Below are 10,524 nucleotides of genomic sequence, written 5' to 3' on the forward strand. Positions count from 1 at the left end.
TATATTCTGTAGTATTCTCTGACAGTTCCGTTCACTGTCTGCTACTCCACGAATCTTAGTGTCATCTGCAAACTAATCAAGGAACCGATACCTTCTTCCAAATCATTGATATGTATCGAAAGCAACAGTGGTCCCAGCACGGATCCCTGTGGTCCGTGCTGGGACTGCTCCACTGGTCACAGGTCTCCATTTTGAGAAATTAATTTTGCTGTCATTCATGTGCCTTTCCAAAATGTATTTAAATGTCCTAATGTAACTGACTCTACCACCAATACTGGCAATACATTCCACTCATCCACCACACTCTGTCTAAAGTACCTCCCTCTGACATCACCCCTCAACCTTCCTCCAATTACCTGACAATTTTGCCTCCAAGATATAGCCATTTTCGCAATTGGAAAAAAAAAACTCAGGCCACCCACTCTATGTATGCCTCTCATCATCTCATACACCTCTATCAAGTCACTTATCATCCTTTTTTATTCCAAACAGAAAAGCCCTGGCTCCTCAACCTTTCTTCATAAGTCCTCCCCTCCAGTCCAGGCTGAATGTTGATAAATCTCCTCTGCACCATCTCCAAAGCTTCCACGTTTTTCCTGAAATGAGGCAACCAAAACTAAGCACAATATTCCAATTGTGGTCTAACCACAGGCTGTATCAAGCTGCAGCATAACCTCACAGCTCTTAAACTCAATCCCCTACTAAGGAAAGCTGACACATCATTGGCTTTCTTAACAACCCTTAACAACTTGGTTGGCAACTTTGAAGAATCTCTGGACGTTGACCCCAAGAATTTTCTGTTACTCCTCACTGTCAAGAATCCTGGCTTTAACCTTGTAACATTTCTCTGCAGAATCCTTCAATCTTAAACCCTCCAGATTTTGGTATTTTCCTCCAGTCCCCACTACACTCTTAAACTGTGAAACATCTTCCAGTCCCTACAATCCTCCTTAGCTCTGTATCCTCTGTAAGCATGTGGTGGTAGACGTGTGGTTTAGGCGATGGGTTAGAAATCCATTGGGGCTTGCCCACACAGGTTTGAATCCTGGCCAACAGGGCGGTGGGGTTGATTGGTGCAGGTGTTAGGAGATGTTCTCTAAAGTGGTCTGCGAGGAGATGAGGAAACTGATGCCTTCTCACATCTTGCTTCACAGAACATCTCCACGACACCTGAAAATCAACTCACCGCCCTGTGGCCAAACATTTGAACTCCCCCTCCCACTCTGCCAAGAACTTCGCCACTCCCTCACCACCTGAGGAAGGAAGAGAGAAGAACGTCTTATCTTCTGCCTTGGGACCCTTCAACCCCATGACATCAATGTGGACGTCACCAGTTTCCTCATTTCCCCTCCCCCCTTACCCGAGTTCCAACCATCCAGCTCAGCGCTACCCTCATGACCTGTCCCACCTGTCAATCTTCCTTCCCACCTATCCACTCCACCGTCCTCTCTGACCTAACAATCTTATCCCCATCAACAACCACCTATTGCACTCTCAGTGACCTTTCCCCCAACTCCCCTTCCCATTTATCTCTCCACCCCCGAGGCTCCTAGCCTCATTCCTGAGGAAGGGCTCCAGCCCAAAACATCGACTATCCTGCTACTCAGATGGTGCCTGACTTGTGCTTTTCCAGCAATACACACTCAACTCTGATCTCCAACATTTGTAGACCTCACTGTCTCCTCTTTATCAGATGAGCCAATGGAGTGAAGCGTGTCAGCTGGAGAGAAAGGCACAACAGAAGAACGTTTATTTATAAGGCTCCCGAGCAGCATTTCATTGTTCATCACTGCAATAAACAGGAATTTGTTGGAATTTGTAACAAAGACTCGAGGGAAAGCAGTCGAGTGTCAGAGGCTGAGGGGCTGGCCTTATCGAGGTTTATAATATCATGTGGAGCATGGTTAGAATAAACAGACAAGGTCTTATCCCTGGGGTAGGGGAGTCCAGAACAGAAGGCATAAGTTCAAGTGAGAGGTGAAAGATTTAAAAGGGACCTAAGGGGCAAATATTTCATGCAGAGGGAGTTGTATGTACAGAATCAACTGCCAGAGGAAGTGGTGGAGGCTAGTATAGTTGCAACATTTAAAAGGCACCTGGATGGCGATATGAATAGGAAGGGTTTAGTGGGATATGGGCTAAATGCCGGTAAATGGGACAAGAATGGTTATGACATCTGGTCGGCGTGGATGAATTGGACTGAGGGGCTTATTTCTCAGCTGTATATCTCTATGACTGTATGACCCTAATTGTTTTCCACTGTTCACTTACAACCATGTATTTTAGTCGGTTTCCCCTGTTTACCTTGGTCAGTTCTCCACTCGCACTCATGTAATTGGCTTTGTTTCTGATGCTCGTGTGTGCTTTATGGTCACTTGAAAACTTGATAATCTCTTTGAATTCCACCATATTGCAATCTCCTGGAGGATCTCTGTGTTACATCACTCCTTCAGTCAGCTTCATCACTCAACGGTTGATCTGAGATAGTGACATCCCTAGCCATTTGCACAATATGTTACTCAAAGAAACACTGACAAAAACATTCAAACAGGAGCTTGCAGAATATCATTCTTGCCAGTGCGACTGTCCCAGATCATGCAAATATTGAAGTCTCTCAAAATTATCACACCACCTTTGTTACAAATTCCAACAAATTCCTGTTTATTGCAGTGATGAACAACGAAATGCTGCTAGGGAGCCTTAAAAATAAAAGTTCTTCTGTTGTGCTTTTCTCTCATAGGACATAGAATTCACATTCAGGCTGATTAAGCCACATCATCTCTGTACTGCCTTTGTACCACATCACTGTCAGGGTTATGCTCCTGCGCTCCTATTCGGCCTGAGATCCATTAAGGTTGTTTACCATTAAATATTTATGTTCCACCTTTTGTTCACACTGTAATTATGACTGTCTGGTGACTAAATCTCAGCTATCTCTATGTCACTAATCTATTACCTTATTGCAGATACTTTGGCAATTCCAGAAAAGAACATTATAATTTACTCTTTCCCACAATGTCCTGTCACAAACCTATTCACTGATGTACAGTTTTAGTTCAACTCTGTCCCTTCCCGTTCCTTTCTGCTTGTCTTCAGCCCCATTCCCCATGCTGTTCCGATGCTTCACCTTTCGTCTCTGAATTTGGAAAGCTCCTTTCACCTGAACCCTATCCCCGAATCCTCTCTGTAAATAAACCTACTGATATGACTGGCCAGGATACTGCTATCAGCAGGGTTAGTTTTAAAGCATTCATGGGATGTTGCTGTCTTTGGCTGGCCAGCACGACATGCCCACCCCGAGCTGCCCTTGAGCTGAGTGGCTTGTTAGATCATGTCAGAGGGCAGTTGAGTGTCAGTCCCATTGTTGTGGGTCTGAATTCATATGTAGGCCAGACCAGCTGCCTACAACAGATTTCCTTCCATAAAGGCTATTGAGTATTCACATGGGTATGCCTGACACCGGCATTAAATTCTGGATGAACAGTCTAGTGAGAGTAACACCAGACCATTGCCTGGCTCACTGATAGCTCCCTCATCCCTGAGTACTGATCCCAGTTCACCATGAATCAAACACTCTTCTTCCTGACTGTGGTTTGATCCTGATGCCTTCCTGCACTCTGGTGATATCACTCAGTATCTGTCCATTTGGTATCTGTCACTGTCAGGGTCTAATTGCTGTCTCTGATTCCACCTTTTGCAGCTACTCCAGATCCTGAGCCAACAGAATTCTCCACTTCAGAGAGTCGAGGCAGCACAGGCCAGGGATGGAGACTGGGATATTTCAGATCTCTGGGACTCAGTGTCATTCTCCATGTGTAACCCTCAATGCATCAGTCTAATTTCCCATTCTGTCTATTTCTCTGTCTTCTGTCTGTACTCAGGATATTCCTGACTCAGCAGAATTCTCAACCCCTATCTCGTCAATCACCTCATTGAGGATGGTTAGTCAGCCAGAGAGAGATGAATTGTGAGATCTGGAACCTTCAGTAAATACTGCAATGAGGTACGGTCACTCACAGTGAACAGAGCAGAGCGTATTTAAGGGATTGATGTTTGATACAGAAGACACAATACAGATACAGTGTTGAAGGGTGAACACAGAGCATGAAGATCCCAGGCTCAATCCCCACCCTCTTGTTTACTTTCATCTCTGCTGTACTGAGCCTTCCTCTGACAATATCGGAAGTTCACAGTTATCAATCCAGGCCTGTGCTGTCTTAGTGAGGATCAGTACAACAGAGGGGAAAGCAGGCCTCCCTTAGGAAGGTGGTATTGAAACCTGGGATCTTTCTGTTCTAGGTTCCCCTCTCACACTGTCTCTTGTCGTGTGAAAGCGTCATACAGCAAGGAAACACACCTTTTGGTCCAACTCATCTGCACTAGTGTCTTGAATGCTTGTAATTCCCAGGAAATGTCTTATTTCTGTAACCTCCACCCCTCCCATAATCCTGCTATATATTTGAAACCTACTCCAATGCTGACGACTCTCTCAATTTGTAAATTGCTCCAGTCTCAATAACATGCCCAATCTCAATAACCTCATCCTGGACTCAGTACAATAATCCCTATTCCTGTAGTCTTGCAAAACAACTACAGTCCACCCTGTCTCTGTAAAGTCCTCCAGCCCGGACCAAAATACCGACCTGTGTATCTTTCTCAAGCCCCAAGAGACCATGATATCACTGTAACCTTCTGCAGGCTCGATCATATTCCTGCCTCCTGGCCTATAGCACCACACGACCTCAGTAACAATCTCCCATCCCTAAAGACCTCCTTATCTATATAAACAGCTACAGAACCTTTTCCAGCTGAAACAACACCATATACCTCTATTTGCTCCTCCACATCCTACAACCCTCCCACCATCTCAAACTCTCTGTTTGTGTAACTCTGCAATTTGGGGCATCATGATGGCTCCGTGATGAACACTGATGCCTGACAGTGGCAGGGACCGAGATTTAATTACAGGCTTGGGTGACTGTCTGTGTGGAACTTGGATATTCTCCCCATGCCTCCGTGGATTTCCTTCAGGTGCTCTGGTTTCCTCCCACAGTCCAAAGATATTCAGATTACGTGAATTGGCCATTCTAATTTGTCCATCGTGTTAGGTCAGTGTGGACTTGTTGGGCCGAAGTGCCTGTTTCAGTACTGTAGGGGATTTAGTCTAATCTAAACTCTACCTCTGCGTTCCATATTAAAGTCCCTAAAAATATATCTCTATCCACAAATAACCCCAAACCCTCCAAACCGCCCAGTCTCTGTAAACTCCGACAGCTCCAACATTCATCCTTTTCTATGTAAACTCTTCCAGTCCTAAAACCCTCTGATAATGTGGAGATCTTACCATCCTCCCTATCTGCGTCATCCTCTGCGTAAGGTTGCTGCACCACTCGCAACCTGTGGAACCCACTCCAATGCCTGTGACTCTCTCAATCCAGTTCCTACAAAACTCTCTATCTATGTAACCTCCTCCCGTCACTTCACCCGCCCTGTCAATGTAAGCTCCTGCTGTCTCTTTATCTTTCTAATCATGTCCATAATCTTCTCCAGCTCTTACACCTCTATCTGTGTAAACGTCACCCTCGCCCAGAACCCTCTCTACCGCAGGAACCTCCTCCAGTGTGTGTAATGCTTCCTAATATGTGTTATTGTCACCAAGCTCTATTGATGTTCCTGTCTCTGTAAGCTCTAACAGACTGTCCAGCTCTCACATCCATTTAATTTCCAGAACCTTAGTAGCCGACATTGACAAATGTCTTCATTAACTACAGCCTTTCACATCTCTGTTCGTTCCTCAATTCTATACAACTTTGTAATCTCAGTAACTAGTACCATTCCATAAAATACTCACTGTCTGCGTAAACTGCCCCATCCTACAGTGAGAAGCCTCACTGTCCTTTTGATCACCTGTGGTCCGTTCAGATCTCCCTGTATCTTCCCTGACTCCTTTGAATACAATGATATTCTTCATTCCATGCAATTCTCGTTCTCTATCTCCAGACATTCCAACTCCCCTGATTGATGTAAGGTTATTGATCCCTTGCAGCATGTTTAACACCTGTAGCAGCCTCCAACTCCTCAATGCACCCTGTCGCTGTAACCTCCTCAAATACTACAGCTCACTGTCTTTGTAACATCTTCCAGCATCTCCAACCCTCTTGATTTCTGTAACCTCCTCCATCGCAGCACTCCACATCTCTGTAACTGATGGGAATGCTGCAATCCTGCCTTCATAGACCCCACTAACTCTCTGAACTCCTGTGGCCTTACAATCCTCAGTATCTCTGACTTCTTCAATCGCAAAAATTCTCTCTGGCTCTGTGAACTTATCCAGCCACTTTGAACCTCCCTATCTCACTGATCCCTGCAGATCCAAGTACTGTCCTTGTTAGTGTAATCCCCAGCACTAACAATCCTCCCTATCCTATAAACTCCATAAGCTCCAACCACCATCCCTATCTGCGTACACTCCAGACCTACAACCGTCCCCATTTCTGTAAGTCCTGCATCTCCAATTGTCACCCTTTTCTGTGCAATCTCCAGTCCCTCAAATCTTCCCTTTCTCTAAAAACTCCTGCAGCTCCGACCACCACCACTATCTCTGTAATTTCCAGTGCCTACGCCCCTCCTTTTCTCCAAAACCTCCTGTCGCTCCAACTACCATCCATATCTGTGTAATCTCCAGTCCCGACCACCTTCCAGTCTCTGTATCTCCTGGAGCTCCACCTACCAGCCCTATCTGTGTAATCTCTAGTCCCTATATTCCTCCCTATCGCTGTAACTTCTTCTGGACTGATAATCTTCTACCTCTATGAGATATCTTTCATACCGACAACCTATTTGATCTCTAACCACCAACAGTGATCTCAAACCATCCGAACTCTATAACATCCTCCAGTCTCCCTGCTTTTCTATGTAAGCTTCCCTAGTGCCTGCATTCCCCATTATCTCCGGTTACAGATTCTTGCTCAGGGGAACAACGTCTCAGTACCGAACCTGTAAGAACACAAGGATATTCGGTGTATGAATAATTTTGCCTCATTTTCTAAATTCTAATGAGTTCAAGTTCAACCTTCTCCACCTACTCAATCAATAACCTTCCATTTTGAGCAACAGTCTGTTGAACCTTCTCTGGGCTGCCTCCAATGCAAGAACATTCCCCCTCAAGATAGGGGACCGAACCTGTTCACAGTATTCTCAGTGTGAGCTGACTGGAACTCTCTATAATTGTTACAGGCTTTCCCTACTGTTATTCTCCATTCCCTTTGGAATCAATCCCAGCATTCCACTTGCCTTCTTTATGACCTGCTGACCTTGTATACCACCTTTCTGAGGTTTATACACAAGGCTCCCCAACTTACTCTGTGGTGCAGCTTTCTGCAGTCTGTCTGAAACCAAGAGGTGACTGCAAAAATTAGGAAAATGCCCGAGTGCATGGTAAACGATATGGCAGAAAGGACAAATGCACACTTAGAAACCTATGGAATAAGCACTGTCCACAAGACCATCGGATACAAGAATAGAATTAGGCCATTCAGTCTATCGAATCTGCCACACCATTCAAATATGGCTGTATTTTGTGTGAGCCCCATTCTCTCAGCTACTCCCTGTAACCATTGATCTCTTCGTTCATGAACAGCCTATCTATCTCTGAGTTAAATGCACTGAATTACTTACTTCCATAGTCCCATGAGGTAGTGAGTTCCACTGATCCATCACCCTCTGGCTGAATAAACTCCTTCACATCTCCATTCTAAAGGGTCGTACCTTCACACGGAAGATGTGCCCTTGGCCCCTAGTCTCTCTGCCTAGTGGAAACATCTTCCCCACATCATCTCCATTTAGGCCCCTCAGTATTGTGTAAGTTTGAATGAGTTTCAGCCACTGCCTCCTAAACCTCATCGAGTACAGATCCAGAGACTTCACCTGCTCCTCATATGACAAGCATTTCATTCTGGGCTCATTCTTGGAAAACTAGTTCTTGTACCCCTTCACATTTTTTTCCAGACTGTTAATGCATGACATGTACAGCGTGGTCCCAACACTGACCCCTGCGGAGTTCCCCTCATCACCAGATCCCATCGTGAAAACAACTCCTTTATACTCACTCCCTGTCTTCTGTCAATCAGCCAATCCTCTATCCATGCCAAGCATGTTGTTCTGAACCTGAAATTCCATTTCATAAACCCTGCCGGATTTGATTTCCTGTCTGGCTGTAAACAGCAGAGTAGATAAAAGGGAGGAACGGTTTGTCGGGAATTTTATAAATATTTCAACAAGGTCCCAATGAAGAGGAGGATAAGCAAAATTAACATGTGTGGGGTTGGAGGGAATGTACTGGCATGGTATGGGAATTCTTTAACTGAAAACTAAGCGGGCATAAATGGATTAGTGCTTGACCCCTAACTATTCACAAAGGGATTCGATACATTTGATGGTGGACAAAATCGACTGATTCCATGTTTGTTGCTGACATGGAACTCGATAGGAATGTGGGTTGTGTGGAGGAAGCAAAGGGGACATGAACAGTCCATGAGTTTCCCTTGTTCAAATTCATTGATGGGATGTGGCCATCACTTGCTCGGCCATCATTACCTTCCCATTTGTACTTCCCTGGAGAAGGTGATGGTAACCTGCATTCCTGACGCACTGCAGTCCTTTTAGGTGCAGGGACAGATACAGCGCTGGGAGGATGGAGTGTGGCTTGGCAGTCACTTTGGAAATGCTGGTGTTCCCGTGCACCTGGAACTAATGTACTTCCAGGGTATAGTGGTTCCGGGTTTGTGAAGGACTGTTGAAAGAGCCTTCCTGAGTGACCTCCGTGCTGCTTGAAGATCTTTTATTTATTTATTCACTCGTGGTCATGAGCATTGCTGGATGTATTGTTGATTTGGAGTTGTCCCTGAGAAGGTGGTGGTGAGCTGCCTTCCTGAGCCACTGCACCAGCCGATGGAAATGCTGTTATCTGTATCCCCTCCAGCAGGCCACAACACTCCTCATGTCTGTAAATGCATACAGACAATGCAGCTCTTCCTGTATATGTGACATCTTCCTCTACCGACAACACTTATTGTTCATCAGAATGTCTCACCACCTCCATTCCCATCTACACTCATGATCTCTCAATTTTTTTTATTCTTGTTTAAACTTCTGATCATCTATAACCTCTTCCTTTCTAAATTTGTAACCCCTCGGTATCTGCAACTCTCCATATAACTGTAATCAATGACAGCATAGGTTCCCTTCCTTAAATCACTGTGAATTACAGCAGCTGGTTGTGCTAAATTGGTACTTTTCATCCCCCTTATCCATCTTAGCTCTTCCAGCCGCTGCAATCCCACTAATTTGCAATGCTCCCATTCTCTGTACCTCCTTATGTCCTGAGGGTCCTTGAATATCACGAGTGCTTCAAACATCTGTAACCCCCCCCAGTTACTGCGAGTCTTCTAACTCTGTAACATCCAACAGTCTCCAGTACCGTACAACACTTACTGGCTGTCAATTTGAATTTGTTGAAGTCAACACATCTCAGTAAGTAGCTCATAAAAAGCCCTTTAGAGTCTACAAGGCTCCGTAACCAACAAACCACCATCTCTCTATTTCTTTTGCCTCCCTCAGTGCCTACAATCCTCCCTGTATCTTCCAGTAACCTGCTTTAGACACTGCAGGTCTGCCTACCTCTCCAGATAACCTGTTCCATCCCCGACAGCTCGCTCAGTCACTGTAACACCCTCTGTATACTCTCAACCTCCTCTTTTCCTCTGTCCTCCAAGGCACAGCGGCGATCCTATGTGGGAGCAGTGTGGAGTGGGATATTATACATCTCAGCTGAGGCTTGAGGCCTACCATTAGCTGGGAATGACAAAGGGAGAAAACCTGACCTTGAGCAGCACAAAGCTGGAGAATATAAATCAGCAGCGAGGATCGGGGCCGACTGGGACTTGGCGTTGGAGAAACAGCAGAGCAGGAGGCTCTAAACCAGCACCAAGTCACAAGGGAGTGACCACGTGAGGGAGCAACTTGAAGCAGGAACATGAGGCTCACACTCACCTGTGTGTTACAGAAGCACCAAAGAGGGAGGATATAAATCAGCACTGAGGGTCAAGGCCTAATCGTGCCTGGGAGTCACAGACATGGTGACCCTGTGAGGGAGCAGAGTGGAGTGGGAGCTGGAGGATTACATGTACCTGGGAGTCACAGAGACAGTGACCCTGTGAGGGAGCAGAGTGGATTGGGAGCTGGAGGATTACACATACCTGGGAATCACAGAGACGGTGACCCAGTGAGGGAGCAGAGTGGAGTGGGAGCTGGAGGATTACACGGGCCTGGGAATCACAGAGACGGTGACCCAGTGAGGGAGCAGAGTGGAGTGGGAGCTGGAGGATTACACGTACCTGGGAGTCAGATAGATAACTTTCTGCTACTTGGACCTGCCTGCACCGGGTTTGACAGAAGGGCTCGAGCCATCACAGAAAAGGTTATAAGTTTCATTGGCTTATAATGACGCCGTTATTAGCGACTGTC

The 10,524-nt window shown here is 45.7% G+C and overlaps 1 long non-coding RNA gene across 1 annotated transcript in view; it reads left to right on the forward strand.

The window, feature by feature from the left end:
* The window catches only part of LOC140463693 (uncharacterized), a 32,276-nt gene extending 22,088 nt beyond the window's left edge, over window positions 1-10,188 (forward strand). Inside the window, exon 4 of the long non-coding RNA XR_011954743.1 lies at window positions 9,774-10,188. This is a non-coding gene — a long non-coding RNA (uncharacterized lncRNA). The remainder of the gene's footprint in view (window positions 1-9,773) is intronic.
* The last annotated feature ends 336 nt before the right edge of the window (window positions 10,189-10,524 follow it).

This window comes from Chiloscyllium punctatum, chromosome 38, assembly GCF_047496795.1.
Source record: "Chiloscyllium punctatum isolate Juve2018m chromosome 38, sChiPun1.3, whole genome shotgun sequence".
Classification (NCBI taxonomy): Eukaryota; Metazoa; Chordata; class Chondrichthyes; order Orectolobiformes; family Hemiscylliidae; genus Chiloscyllium; species Chiloscyllium punctatum.